This window comes from Aythya ferina, assembly GCF_964211825.1.
Source record: "Aythya ferina genome assembly, chromosome: W".
Taxonomy (NCBI): domain Eukaryota; kingdom Metazoa; phylum Chordata; class Aves; order Anseriformes; family Anatidae; genus Aythya; species Aythya ferina.
This window is the reverse complement of record NC_140313.1, coordinates 8,201,034-8,216,605: the sequence shown is the minus strand read 5'-3', so window position 1 is coordinate 8,216,605 and position 15,572 is coordinate 8,201,034.

Below are 15,572 nucleotides of genomic sequence, written 5' to 3'. Positions count from 1 at the left end.
GCTCCCTCAACCGCTCCTCGTAGGACTTGTTCTCCAGACCCCTCACCAGCTTCGTCGCCCTTCTCTGGACTCGCTCAAGCGCCTCGATGTCCTTCTTGTAGCGAGGGGCCCAAAACTGAACACAGTACTCGAGGTGCGGCCTCACCAGAGCCGAGTACAGGGGGACGATCACTTCCCTAGCCCTGCTGGCCACACTGCTTCTTATACAAGCCAGGATGCCGTTGGCCTTCTTGGCCACCTGAGCACACTGCTGGCTCATATTCAGCCGACTATCAACCAATACTCCCAGGTCCTTCTCTGCCTGGCAGCTTTCCAACCATTCCTCTCCCAGCCTGTAGCTCTGCTTGGGGTTATTGCGCCCCAGGTGCAGGACCCGGCACTTGGCCTTGTTGAACTTCATGCAGTTGACCTCAGCCCATCGGTCCAGCCTATCCAGATCCTCCTGCAGAGCCTTCCTACCCTCGAGCAGATCGACACACGCGCCTAGCTTGGTGTCATCTGCGAACTTACTGAGGGTACACTCAATGCCCTCATCCAGATCATCGATGAAGATATTAAAGAGGACTGGCCCCAGCACCGAGCCCTGGGGAACACCACTAGTAACCGGCCTCCAACTGGATTTGACTCCATTTACCACGACTCTTTGGGCCCGGCTATCCAGCCAGTTTCTAACCCAACGAAGCATGCGCCAGTCCAAGCCAAGAGCAGCCAGTTTCTTGAGGAGAATGCTGTGGGAAACTGTGTCAAAAGCCTTGCTGAAGTCAAGGTAGACCACATGCACAGCCTTTCCCTCATCCACCAAGCGCGTCACTTTGTCATAGAAGGAGATCAGGCTCGTCAAGCAGGACCTGCCTTTCATAAACCCATGCTGACTGGGCCTGATCGCCTGCTTGCCCTGCAAGTGCCGCGTGATGACTCTCAAGATAATCTGCTCCATGAGCTTCCCTGGCACTGAGGTCAAACTGACAGGCCTATAGTTGCCCGGGTCTGCCCTACGGCCCTTCTTGTAGATGGGCGTCACATTTCCTAGCCGCCAGTCAACTAGGACCTCCCCCGATAGCCAGGACTGTTGATAAATGATGGTAAGCGCCTTGGCCAGCTCCAATGCCAGTTCTCTCAGTACCCTCGGGTGGATCCCATCCGGCCACATCGACTTGCGCGCATCCAAGTGCCGTACCAGGTCACCAACCATTTCTTCGTGGATAGTGAGGGCCACATTCAGCCCCCCATCCCCTTCTGCCAGCTCAGGGTACTGGGTATCCAGAGAACAACCGGTATTGCCGCTAAAGACTGAGGCAAAGAAGGCATAAGCACCTCCACCTTTTCCTCATCTTTTGTAACAAGGTTTCCCCCCCGCATCCAGTAAAGGATGGAGATTCTCCTTAGAATTTTCCCACTGAATACCTAATTAGATTACCACACCAGAGGAAATAATCTAGCAGATAAAGAATACCACTTAGAATATTCCAATACCACTTAGAATATTCCCACTGAATACCCAATGATTGACATAATAATCTTATTATTTTAGAAGTAAAGTGTGTGCCCTGATCAGAATCAATGTACTGTATTATCCCATATCTAGGTATCAGGTGTTCTAATAAAATTTTTGCCACCATTTGTGCCGTAGCTCGTGCTACGGGATAAGCTTCTACCCATTGCATTAAATGATCTACTATTACCAATAAATACTTTATCCTCCCTACCTTGGGCAATTCAGTGAAATCAACTTGTACTCTCTCGGAAGGCCCATAAGCTGTTTTTCTCCCTCCCGTGGCTGCTTGTCGAAACACTTTCTTATTTATCTTCTGACAAGGTAAGCAACGTGGTGTAATTGGCTTTGCTATTTAAAAAAAAAACAAAAAAAACCAACAATGCAACCAAATTCTTTTAGTAAATGATCACTTAACACCTGTGTACTCCAATGTGTTTGCGCATGCAAACGTCCCAATATTTGCTTATCGGTTAGAAGACCTCCGCGCTCGCTTCGGAACTACGTTCCGTCTCAGTCACACTCTTACACACACGCAGGCAACCGAATCCCACCCAACCGAACGGTATACGCCTTAAACACTTACGACTCTGTCGTCTTCGTCCAGATCTTCGCGCGCAGAATTACGGGCAAAAACAATGCTGCAGCCGGCAAGGGAGCTCATAACAAAAACAAAATCTTTGCTTACCTTTATTCAGGTTCAAATGGCATTGGTTCCGGACAGGAGCCACCAAATGGTGGGGCGCCTCTCCTAGATTAAAATCCAGGAACCAAAACCATCCCGGACGAGCCCCCAAGTTGTTATAAATAGCTCAGTCCCAAAAGAGGACTATAATCAAAGTTTACAATTTATTAAAAGAATAGAGGTAAGCAAACAGCGCTGGGTGCGCCGGGAGTCTCCGCTCCACCTAGTCGCACACCCGTTACATCAAGATGCTGATTTTTTATGCTCCTAGACTAATACATATTCATTACTATTTCTAAAAAAAAAAAAAAAAAAAAACACAACGGAGTTATTATAATTAGTTCCGGAATCTGAACCCTCCTACTGGAGCATGCGTATCAGTCTCTGGTGGTCCCTCTGGAGGTCTTCCATGATGAAGCCTCATAGTCTTCCTCTCCGGCTTTTTTTTTCTTGTCCTTCTTCTTTGTACTCCTTGGCTGCATGCCAAAAGCTTGCACAGCGTTCCCTGCGAGCTTTGTCTTTTAGCCGTCCTTCAGCTTTTCCCTTCTCCTTAATCTCCTGGCCAGATATCAGGGGCTTGCATAGTGTCCCGTTCAGAAGCCAGAACAGTTAGCAGTTGTTCTGAAACCCCCAGGTATCAGAGACTTCAAGGAAAGAACATACGAATACATTTTCCTTCAAGCTCTCCATTGACACGCATTGTTAAAACATTCCTCACAGATCATAATAGGCAAGACGCCTTCAATCAAGGGGTTGGGCCCGCTTTCAGGGTCGATTGGGGCTTGTGTTACCATTCAGTTCAGCCTGTCGGCGTGATCCAGCTCCTGGAAAACAAATCACAATTTTATATGGGTTTAAAAAAAAAGGTTCTTATGTTATTTTCTCGGGACAACCTAACCTTAGCGTGGGAGAAGTCCGGTCGAGGCCCTCTCACTCGGCAGTCAATACCCATAGGGGTTGCCTCCCTCGGTAGACCATGCACACCGCAGTGGAGGGTCCTGCCCCGGTCTTGCCTTCTCCCTTTCCTCCCTTTAGGCTTGTCCCCCTTATTTGGCGTCCTTAATTCATGCAGAGCGTCACTGCCAGAACATTAGTTCTTCTTTAGCTTTAGTTTCAGTTCCCCAGGAGCGGACTCAACCCTCCAAGTTTCGGTAGTTACTGGTCCTTTTATTCTGGATGTGCGGGTCCAACCCCTTTCTGCTGTTCTCACAGCTGTTTCAGTAGTAAGTAAAACAAGGTACGGTGTTGTCGACGGAAGGAAGACACAGACACTCAATATGAGAGAACAATGAACTTCAACTTTCATTGATAGCTCAGTCGCCTTTTATCTAGTTTGAACATAATCAACTCATACATATTGCAAAAACTAAGCTCAGGATTGGCTAACATCTCCCACTCTTTTCAGTTAGTTCCTCCTTCTTTTAGCCACCGTCCTGCCTTAGGGACTTTCCCCATCGCTCAAGGGCATCGTGTCCTTGATCCTGATTGGCTCTCAGCCAGCTGCGTATGTGCCAGACTCATGTGAGTTGAGTACGGTACTTTACTAGCCCATTGCCTCCTAACTGCCCAACATCCACGTGTCCTATTTTACTTAACCATTCCTCCACAGTACGGTCCCTCCCATCGGGGGTTCAATGATTCTTCCCTCCAGGTTTTTATTAAGACCTTGTCTCCTGGTTCTATCTTATGAATAGCAAATCCTAAAGGTGGTGTTTGAGCCATCACTCCAATTTCTCTTAGCTCTTGTAATCTCCTTCCAATAGTAATTATATATTTCTGGATGCTACGACCCTCAACTACATTGTTGCCTAGAGGCATCCCTTGAGAATAAGGCATACCATATAACATTTCATATGGCGATAATCCAGTCTCACTGTGTGGTTTAGTTCTTATGTTTAGAAGTGCCAATGGTAAGCATTTCATCCAGGGCATTTGTGTCTCGATCATTGATTTAGCCAATTGTTGTTTTATTGTTTGATTCAATCTTTCTACTTTCCCTGAGCTTTGTGGGTGCCACGGAGTATGATATTCACAGAATCACAGAATTTCTAGGTTGGAAGAGACCTCAAGATCATCGCGTCCAACCTCTGACCTAACACTAACAGTCCCCTCTAAACCATATCCCTAAGCTCTACATCTAAACGTCTTTTAAAGACTTCCAGGGATGGTGACTCCACCACTTCCCTGGGCAGCCTGTTCCAATGTCTAACAACCCTTTCGGTAAAGAAGTTCTTCCTAACATCCAACCTAAAACTCCCCTGGCGCAACTTTAGCCCGTTCCCCCTCGTCCTGTCACCAGGCACATGGGAGAACAGACCAACCCCCACCTCGCTACAGCCTCCCTTGAGGTACCTATAGAGAGCGATAAGGTCGCCCCTGAGCCTCCTCTTCTCCAGGCTGAACAAGCCCAGCTCCCTCAACCGCTCCTCGTAGGACTTGTTCTCCAGACCCCTCACCAGCTTCGTCGCCCTTCTCTGGACTCGCTCAAGCGCCTCGATGTCCTTCTTGTAGCGAGGGGCCCAAAACTGAACACAGTACTCGAGGTGCGGCCTCACCAGAGCCGAGTACAGGGGGACGATCACTTCCCTAGCCCTGCTGGCCACACTGCTTCTTATACAAGCCAGGATGCCGTTGGCCTTCTTGGCCACCTGAGCACACTGCTGGCTCATATTCAGCCGACTATCAACCAATACTCCCAGGTCCTTCTCTGCCTGGCAGCTTTCCAACCATTCCTCTCCCAGCCTGTAGCTCTGCTTGGGGTTATTGCGCCCCAGGTGCAGGACCCGGCACTTGGCCTTGTTGAACTTCATGCAGTTGACCTCAGCCCATCGGTCCAGCCTATCCAGATCCTCCTGCAGAGCCTTCCTACCCTCGAGCAGATCGACACACGCGCCTAGCTTGGTGTCATCTGCGAACTTACTGAGGGTACACTCAATGCCCTCATCCAGATCATCGATGAAGATATTAAAGAGGACTGGCCCCAGCACCGAGCCCTGGGGAACACCACTAGTAACCGGCCTCCAACTGGATTTGACTCCATTTACCACGACTCTTTGGGCCCGGCTATCCAGCCAGTTTCTAACCCTACGAAGCGTGCGCCAGTCCAAGCCAAGAGCAACCAGTTTCTTGAGGAGAATGCTGTGGGAAACTGTGTCAAAAGCCTTGCTGAAGTCAAGGTAGACCACATGCACAGCCTTTCCCTCATCCACCAAGCGCGTCACTTTGTCATAGAAGGAGATCAGGCTCGTCAAGCAGGACCTGCCTTTCATAAACCCATGCTAACTGGGCCTGATCGCCTGCTTGCCCTGCAAGTGCCGCGTGATGACTCTCAAGATAATCTGCTCCATGAGCTTCCCTGGCACTGAGGTCAAACTGACAGGCCTATAGTTGCCCGGGTCTGCCCTACGGCCCTTCTTGTAGATGGGCGTCACATTTCCTAGCCGCCAGTCAACTAGGACCTCCCCCGATAGCCAGGACTGTTGATAAATGATGGTAAGCGCCTTGGCCAGCTCCTCTGCCAGTTCTCTCAGTACCCTCGGGTGGATCCCATCCGGCCACATCGACTTGCGCGCATCCAAGTGCCGTACCAGGTCACCAACCATTTCTTTGTGGATAGTGAGGGCCACATTCAGCCCCCCATCCCCTTCTGCCAGCTCAGGGTACTGGGTATCCAGAGAACAACCGGTATTGCCGCTAAAGACTGAGGCAAAGAAGGCATAAGCACCTCCACCTTTTCCTCATCTTTTGTAACAAGGTTTCCCCCCCACATCCAGTAAAGGATGGAGATTCTCCTTAGAATTTTCCCACTGAATACCCAATTAGATTACCACACCAGAGGAAATAATCTAGCAGATAAAGAATACCACTTAGAATATTCCAATACCACTTAGAATATTCCCACTGAATACCTAATGATTGACATAATAATCTTATTATTTTAGAAGTAAAGTGTGTGCCCTGATCAGAACCAATGTACTGTATTATCCCATATCTAGGTATCAGGTGTTCTAATAAAATTTTTGCCACCATTTGTGCCGTAGCTCGTGCTACGGGATAAGCTTCTACCCATTGCATTAAATGATCTACTATTACCAATACATACTTTATCCTCCCTACCTTGGGCAATTCAGTGAAATCAACTTGTACTCTCTCGGAAGGCCCATAAGCTGTTTTTCTCCCTCCCGTGGCTGCTTGTCGAAACACTTTCTTATTTATCTTCTGACAAGTTAAGCAACGTGGTGTAATTGGCTTTGCTATTTCAAAAAAACAAAAAACAAAAAACACGTAACCAAACTGTTTTAGCAAATGATCAGTTAACACCTTTGTACCCCAATGTGTTTGTGCATGCAAACGTCCCAATATTTGCTTCGCGTAAGCTTTTGGCAGTATCTCTCGCCTGTCTGGCAGCGTCCATTTTCCTTGTTCTAACTTAGCCCCTATTTTCTCCAGTTTCGTTTGTTTGGTTTGTTTTCCATTGCATTTCAAAGTTGGTCCAAAAGTTCCATAGGGGTTTCTTTTGGACCTTGTTGGAACTGATTCTCCATTCCCAATTTAACCAGATTTTGGTATTTACCGTTCATTATTTCCGGGGTGGCTATAGTCTCAGTGGGGGGTCGGTCAGGGGAATGCAATTGTCAACAGTTCCCTGAGCGGTCCCATCGGCAATCTGAGCTCACTATAAACTCAGGTTGTTTTAAGAGTTAGCTGCCCTTCTGTTTCCATGACAACTCTCTCGGACCCATCATGGTCCCTCTGCCCCAAAGGGCTCACACCGGTGATTTTGAGATCACAGCCTCCTGTTGAGGCAGAACTATTAACATTCCTACATCCTCTTTCCCTGCTCATTCAACTTCAAACAGCTCTGTTAAATACTACATGCCACACCTTTAACACCGTCCACAACTCTTTTAACACTTCCTTTTATCTTTCTCCAGCCTGTACTTTTCTCATGCCAACACCAAAGGCTCAGTCAAGGGCCAATTAATTCCACTCCTTTTCTCTCTAAGATGCTGAAACAACGTATCAGTATACTACACTTCATCCTATTTTCCTTCTCTCCTCAAAAACATTAGTTGCAAGATAGTGTTACAGTCGACTGATCCATAAAGTGGCCATTTAGCTTATGTAGTGGCCACCACTGATTGCAATACTTAGTGGAAGTCCTCTTCCTTTCTGCGCTCCAAGTTCTAACAATATCCTTCGAATGTGCCAATATGCACCCAAGGAGGCTTTCTTTAAAACGTCTTTGTTTTGGATATTACTCATTTCTTTGATTTTCCATTCCCTTTTATTTATTTATTACTGTTCCTTATTAGTTGCCGCCCTTTGTTTCAATTTCCACGCAAACCTTTTTACTATCTTTTCCTAATCTTCTTCCCAAATGTCCCAGTTCTCTGGGATTAAATGCTTCTTCCCGCATACAAACTTTACTATTTCAGATTATTAAGGAGCCCCGTTCCAATCATAAATCCACGGAACTTCAGGAAAAGAGCTGAAGCACTCAGCCTTCCGTCTTCTAGACGAACATGACCACCTTTTCCACAAAATTTACATTTCAACAGGACCGAATTTCAAGCCGAATGCCGATTTTTCTCATGCACTTTCTTAGTAAGCCCATACAAAACAAGGGATCATCACTCCTGTGTATCCGTCAATATGGGGGCTTTAAAAAGGTATTGAGGCCTAAATAAATTCGCTCTCCCCCTTCTTACCGGATTCCCAGGGCTCAAACCCGAACCACCAAAGAAATGACTCTCTCCGTTCTACCGCTTCGATAATCAGTCAGCCCCCTCCCCCTCTCCAGTACTTGGGAAACTGACCAAACACCACAGCAAATACACCAAGGCTTCTAAACTGTTAGTTACTTAAATAATGCTCCCGCCTTTTTTCTTGTCACACTCAAAGCATTTAAGAGCAAAAATAGGATCACAAGATACACTGCCAGGCCCACATATTGGGCACCACCAATCAACACTTGGATAAAACAGCACTTCTTTTCAGTCTGTCACGCACTTCGTTCGTCTCCGGACACTCCCCTCACGGAGAACACGGAACCGCGGATCGGAACTCCGCACTCGCTTCGCAGCGACGCTGCGTCTCACTCCCACAGCACAATCATGCAATCACACAGAGAGGCCTCTAGCACATCTCATTCATACCACAAGAATATAATTTAGAATGATAACCAACCAAACAAGTATTGCCTCTGACTGTGTTCTTCGTGGAGTGACTCATTCCACTTGGTTTCAAACCCTTACACAAACGCTTTCAACACAAAATACCTGCACGTTTAAGAATAAGACATACAATTATTAACACTCCAGTTAGTATCCCTCCAGCAGCTGAAAACATACCGCTTGTCCGCAGCTTCAGGAGGCCTTTGTCTGCTCCTGCGGTGAGCGGCCGAGAGCGGAGTCCCCTCCGAGCAAAACACTCAGGCTGCACCTAGGGGCGTCCGCTAATCATTATTCCTAATGGACTTTCTGGTGGTATGTCTGGTAATTTGCTCCCTTTCTTCTGGTCCTTGGTCTTCAGTTCTGTCTGACCCATCTAGGAATTTTACTATGGCAATTCCCACAGCCCTTGGTTACCTTAGTAAGAGTGTCTTGCAGGGGGTTCAGGACCTATCACCCACCCACGAATCCTATAGGAATCGCTTTGGTCCTTCACCGGCCAAGTCCCTCGCGGGAGACTGGAGCCGCGGTTAGAAGACCTCCACACTCGCTTCGGAACTAAGTTCCGTCTCAGTCACACTCTTACACACGCAGGCAACCGAATCCCACCCAACCAAACGGTATACGCCTTAAATGCTTACGACTCCGTCGTCTTCGTTCGGATCTTCGCGTGCAGAATTACGGGCAAAATACAGTGCTGCAGCCGGCAAGGGAGCTCGTAACAAAATCAAATTCTTTGCTTACCTTTATTCAGGTTCAAGATGCCATTAGTCCCGACCTGACTCGAACAGAAGCCACCAAATGGTGAGGCGCCTCTCCTAGATCAAATCAGAATTCAGGAACCAAAGCCATCCCGGACGAGCCCCCAACTGTTATAAATGACAATTCCCCCCTTTTCTTCTTTATAAACCGTTGATTTTTGGAAAACCTTTCTCTAAGGTGTAATTTGGTAGATTTCGTCTTCTCCTTCGCTTTCTTTGCTTTCCATCTCCTCATTATCACCTTATCTGAGTAAGGTGGTGGCTCCATGGTCATTTGTTTCAATAGTGCGGTTTCAGTTAACCACTGTACTAGTCCTCTTACACGGGGGATAATGCAGCAACCAATGGCTGTCAAAACTCCTACAACTACGATCAAGGATGTAAATGTGCCTACTTTTTCTGCCAATTCACTGGCAAGGGTGGTAAGCCCTTGCAATGCTCTAGTTACTGAGCCATCTGGGGCAGTATTGCTGGGTGTAAGAGTGCAACAATGGTTGCTCAGTATCACACACACACCCCCCACCTCCTTCCTCCGCGAGCATCATACCTAATGATGTTCTGTTTTCCCAAGCCAGTTTGCTGGTGCCATCTAGTTGTTCGGCAATTCCTCTCATCGCATCCCTTGTATAATTTATGACTCTCCGCTGATTAGAATAAATATAATTAATCCAATCCACATTCTTATCGATCGTTACCCACCAGAACAGTGATTCAAACCCTACAGCAATTTGATTCCTGGCTTTCTGTTCATCGAAAACTCCTCTAGGCACCCCAATAGAATCTACGTATACTCTGTCATCGAATGATACTCCTAAGCTTCTTTAACTTCTTCTGGGTATTTGTGATGTTTCTCTTTCAAATGCCAGGGTGAAGGGTATAGCTAAACGAACAAGCGCACAAGTGCCTCCCCAGTTATATGGTAGGGTGGACCGTAAGATCTTCCCTCCACCGTACCACCAGAGATCTGCCCTGGGTGGGGATCTCAAGTCTTGAGCAGTTTCCCATCAAGTCCTTGGTAGCACAAGGCAAATTCTCCCAGATGCTGGGTAGCACTCACACCCTGCCGTGAGAGGCAAGCTGTATGGTTACCTATAGCTGTAGAGAATGCAGGGGGAACCGCGATGTTGCTATCACACAAGGAACAGCAAAGAGAGACTTACAGGCCTCATTTCCCCAGGCAGTCTTTTCTTGGTACAATGTAATCATACATTGCATCCCCTGGGAATCCTTGGTCACACTTAAAACATCTTATCAAAGCCTGTCCCTGCTAGGATTCAGGCCACAACACAGGCAGCCTTCTTTGCCTGCCATTCCTTCATCTCTCTTCCTCTCCTTTCCATCCTGGCCCTGACTCCCCCTGAAGATTTTCTTCCTCTTTCTCCAACCCTCTGCCTCACTACCCGCTGCACTGTCAATACCATTAGTTTCGCTCTCTGCTTTTCCTTCTCATCTCCCCTCCGGACACACACCTCCAGGGCCTCCCGCAGGAGGGCCCCCCAGTGACTGTTCACTACATCCCCCCACCTTCTGGAGCATTTTCTGCATATCTTGCCAGGCTTTAATCACACAATGAACTTTCAAGAGCCCTTGGGATACCGGGTCCTCGGGACTCATCCCCGAGTACTTTCTCATTCTGACCCCAAGTCTCTCATATGATTTCTGTGTTGCACACTATCCTTACTCCAGCCAGGATTGGCAAGTGGGTATTTCTGCTCTGCCGGTAGTACCCCTGGTCCCGGAGGATGAGCTCTTTCCCATTCTTGTATAGCAGCTCTCCTCCTGATCATTCCCATCTCTTTCCCTGTAAACAACATACTTATAGGCATAATTCCCTCCCCCAAGAGTATAAGTCAGGTCCTAGGAACTGGTCTAATTGTTCAGCTAGGCTGTTGGGGTCCTCGAATAAAGACTTCCTCTCCTTCTTAAAAGTCCTAACCTCTCTGCTGCTAAGGAGGGGGGGTAGTTCACCTAAGAGGATACACCGTTAGTGTTAGTACTGTTAGTGCCAGGGAAGGCAAAATTCTCAATATATCTTCTACCTTGTTCTAATTCTTGACAGAGCCTAGAGTACGATCCTTCTTTAGGGACAGTGTTAACTACAGTCCCTGTCTCCCTTCCTGGAGTGACTGCTGCTGCCACGGGTACAATATTAGGATTATAGGGAGCATAACTTGGCTCCTTCTCCGAAAAAGGAAGCTTATTGTTTACACATAAACGTAAAGCCTGAATTTTCATCAGACCCGTATTTTGGCCAAAATACTGCTGTTTCCTTAATTGGTTCTTTTGTCCAGACTGATACACAGTATTTAATTTTTTTTCTCCCCTTCTACAATCTCCTCTAATTTTGGGTTTACGTTTCCAATTTCTTATCATTCTTCAGGAAGAACTGTTGGTAGGCACTCCCCCAGGGATATTTCCCATTTTTCCTAGCCCTTGTCAGCGTGCTGCTACAGAAATTTCCCTCCTGCAGGGTACCTCACACTAACGTTCCGATTCTGGAAAATGGGGGTGTACTGCCAAGCACTTCCCCGTGCAAGGGCTACCACACACCTATGAATTTACCAGATTCCCTGGTGTACTTCCAAGCACTTCCCTGCGCAAGGGCTTACCGTACACCAAATTTCCCGAGACTCTTCCTTTCTCTCCCTTATCTCACGCTTCGTCCGTCTCCGGCCTCGCCCCTCACGGAGCCACGGAACCGCGGATCAGGACTCCACACTCACTTCGTACAAAAGTACGTCTCAATCACACATCACGCAGAGTCTCACCCGACCCCCAAGGCAATACTTAACATTTCTTACCTTGGTCTGTGCACAGAGTTACCGGATCAATTAGCAAACCCGGAGTGCCTACCTTCTTCTCTTTCCCAGTACTTCACGGATCCCGCCTCTTTAATCAGTCTCGGGCCCTCTGTCAGCTCTCCGCAGAACCGCCACCGTCGATGCACAGGACCGTTGAAATCAGCGGGGCATGCTTTCCTCCTGCTGCGGCGGTGGGGCTCCCCGGTAGGTGACTGGATCCCGGACGAGCCCCCAAATTGCGAGAAACACTCCGTAGCCAATAACTTAGGCTCAGGCGAGGATCTCAGTGAAGTAGTAATTTACTCGCGATTGATTGCAATGGCGGGCGCCCCACAAGCAGGAGAGCGCACCTACTAGTTCCAAAACACAGTTTATATGCTTTTTGATGACAGGACCCTCCCCTGTTTCCCCACTGAGGGGGTAATCCAGGGACCTTACTTAAAGATCACCTAATTCCAACCCCCCCTCCCCACGCCCTGGGCAGGGACACCTTCCACTAGACCAGGTTGCTCAAAGCCCCATCCAACCTGGCCTTAAACACGTCCAGGGACAGGGCATCCACCACTTCTCTGGGCAACCCGTTCCAGTGCCTCACCCCCCTCTCAGGAAAGAATCGCTTCCAACTATCCAACCTAAGTCTACCCTCTCTGACTTCAAAACCATTACTCCTGGCCCTATCGCTCCTCTCCCTGGCAAAGAGTCCCTCCCCAGCTTTCCTGTAGGGCCCCCCCCCCTTTAGGTACTGGAAGGCCCCTCCAAGGTCTCCCCGGCACCTTCTCTTCTCCAGGCCGAACCACCCCAACTCCCTCAGCCTGCCTTCCTAGGAGAGGTGCCCCAGCCCCCGGTCATCTTCGTGGCCCTCCTCTGGACACCTTCTAGTACGTCCACGTCCTTCTTGTGCTGGGGACCCCAGAGCTGAACACAGTACTTACTCTAGGTGGGGCCTCACAAGAGCACAGCAGCAGAGAGGGAGAATCACCTCCCTCCACCTGCCGGCCACCCTCCTTTTGATGCGGCCCAGGATACGGTTGGCTTTCCGGGCTGCAAGCGCACGTTGCATTGCCGGCTCCGGTTGACGAGCTTCTCATCAACCAACGCCCCCAGGCCCTTCTCCTCAGAGCTGCTCTCAATCCATTCTCCGCCCAGCCTGGATTTGTGTTTAGGATTGCCCCGGACCAGATGTGGGACCTCACGCTCGTAGCCCCAAGCGTTATTTATGACCCTATCAGCTCCACCCCAAACGCGCTGGTGGCTTTTGGGCGCTGCTCCCTGCAGGCAAATCCCCGCTTTTGCCAGGGCAGGCCTTACCTTTTCAGAACTTGCTCCACAACCTTCCCTGAGAGCCCCACTTCAACTGCTGGTGTTTCCGAGGGGGAAAGCTGCACCTCCCGTGCAGGGGGTGGCGGGAAGGAATACAAAGCCTGCGCTCAGCCCTGACACATCACAACTGGGTTTCTGCTCAGCTGGGGAGGAAGCTTCTGGAAAACTAGGCAGCGCCCCCCGAGGCTGCCCAAGCGTGGTCCGCGGTGCCCTGCAGCCGCACGGAGAGCGGAGCTCAAACTGGCCCGACACGGCGGCAGGGACGCGGCCATCCCCACACGTGCAGTTCCTGCCTGAGGAGGCCACAGCGCTTCTGCCTCTCTGACAGGCTTGGAGGGTAATGACATCAGAATACGCTCGCTTCAGTTTGAGCTTCCAGGCGGGCGCTACTGCCATCGGGATGGCCCACAGGGACGGGGCTGGGGGCAGGCAACCACAGGCAGCTTTAACATCTCAGTCCTCCCCGTCGGCCATCTCCCAGCTACCACGTGGGCCAATCAATGTGACCAGACACCAATTCACCCAAGGCAACAAAAATATTTACAAAGCTACATCTCTCTTCATAACTGTTTGTTGTTTACGGCTGAAACCAGTCCTGGGATAGGATATGCTACCTGGACCGAGCAAAGCCTTTGATGTGGTCCCTCACCACATTCTTCTCTCTAAATTGCAGAGGTAGGGCTTTGAAGGATGGACTGTTGGGTGGATAAAGAATTGGTTGGCTGGTCGCGGCCAAAGGGTTGTGGTCAACGGCTTTATTTCTGGCCGGAGGCCGGTCACAAGTGGCGTCCCTCAGGGGTCGGGCTCGGGACCGGTGCTCTTCAACACCCTTAGCAATGGCATAGACGACGGAATCGCGCAAGTTTGCAGATGACACCAAGCTGAGCGGTGCAGTCGATACAATAGAGGGAAGGGATGCCATAAGTGCAAGGCGTTGACCTTGGGCTGGGGCAATCCTAGGTATCTCTATAGGCTGGGAGAAGAAGAACTTCAGAGCAGCCCCGCGGAGAAGGACTTGGGGGTCCTGATGGACGAGAAGCTGGACGTGAGCCAGCAGCGCACGCTTGCAGCCCGGAAGGCCAACTAAGTCCTGGGCTGCATTAAAAAAGGGGTGACCAGCAGGGAGAGGGAGGAGATTCTCCCCCTCTACCCTGCTCTTGGGAGACCCCACCCGGAATACTGCGTGCAGGCCTGGGGCCCCCAGCACAAGAAGGATGTGGAGCTCTTGGAAAGGTCAGTCTCACCTCTGTCCCTGGAAAGCTGTTGGAACAGCTTGTTCCGGATGCCATCTCCAAGCCACTGGAAGAGAAGAAAGTTATGAGGAGTAGTCAGCATGGATTCACCAAGGGGAAATCGTGCTCGACCAACCTTGTAGCCTTCTATGATGGCATCACCAGCTGGGTTGATGGAGGGAGAGCAGTGGACGCCATCTACCTTGACTTTAGCAAGGCTTTTGACACTGTCTCCCACGACATCCTGCTAGCAAAGCTGAGAAGGCGTGGGATAGACAAGTGGACGGTAAGGTGGGTTGAGAACTGGCTGACTGGCCGAGCTCAGAGGGTGGCGATCGGTGGCGCAGAGTCCGGCTGGAGATCTGTGACTAGTGGTGTTCCCCAGGGGTCGGTGCTGGGTCCGGTCTTGTTCAACATCTTCATCGACGACCTTGATGAGGGAATAGTGTCCACCCTCCGCAAGTACGCCGATGATACAAAGCTGGGAGGAGTGGCCGACACGCCAGAAGGCTGTGCTGCCATTCAGCGAGACCTGGGCGGGAAGAAACCAAATGAAGTTTAACAAGAGCAAGTGTAGAGTCCTGCACCTGGGAAGGAACAACCGCATGTATCAGTACAGGCTGGGGGATGACCTGCTGGAGAGGAGCTCTGCGGAGAAGGACCTGCGGGTCCTGGTGGACGACAGGTTGACCACGAGCCAGCAGTGCGCCCTGGTGGCCAAGAAGGCCAATGGGATCCTGGCGTGCATTAAAAGAAGCGTGGCCAGCAGGTCAAGGGAGGTGATCCCCCCCCCTCTACTCTGCCCTGGGCAGGCCTCACCTGGAGTACTGTGTCCACTTCTGGGCTCCCCGGTACAAAAAAAGACAAGGATCTCCTGGAAAGAGTCCAGCGGAGGGCAACAAAGATGATACGGGGCCTGGAGCATCTTCCCTATGAGCAAAGACTGAGAGACCTGGGTCTGTTCAGCCTGGAGAAGAGAAGACTGAGAGGGGATCTTATCAATGTTTACAAATATCTTCTGCGTGGGAGACAGTGGGATTTCGCCACCCTCTGTGCAGTGGTTAGTGGGGATAGGACAAGGGGCAACGGCCTGTACTGGGTCTGGCTG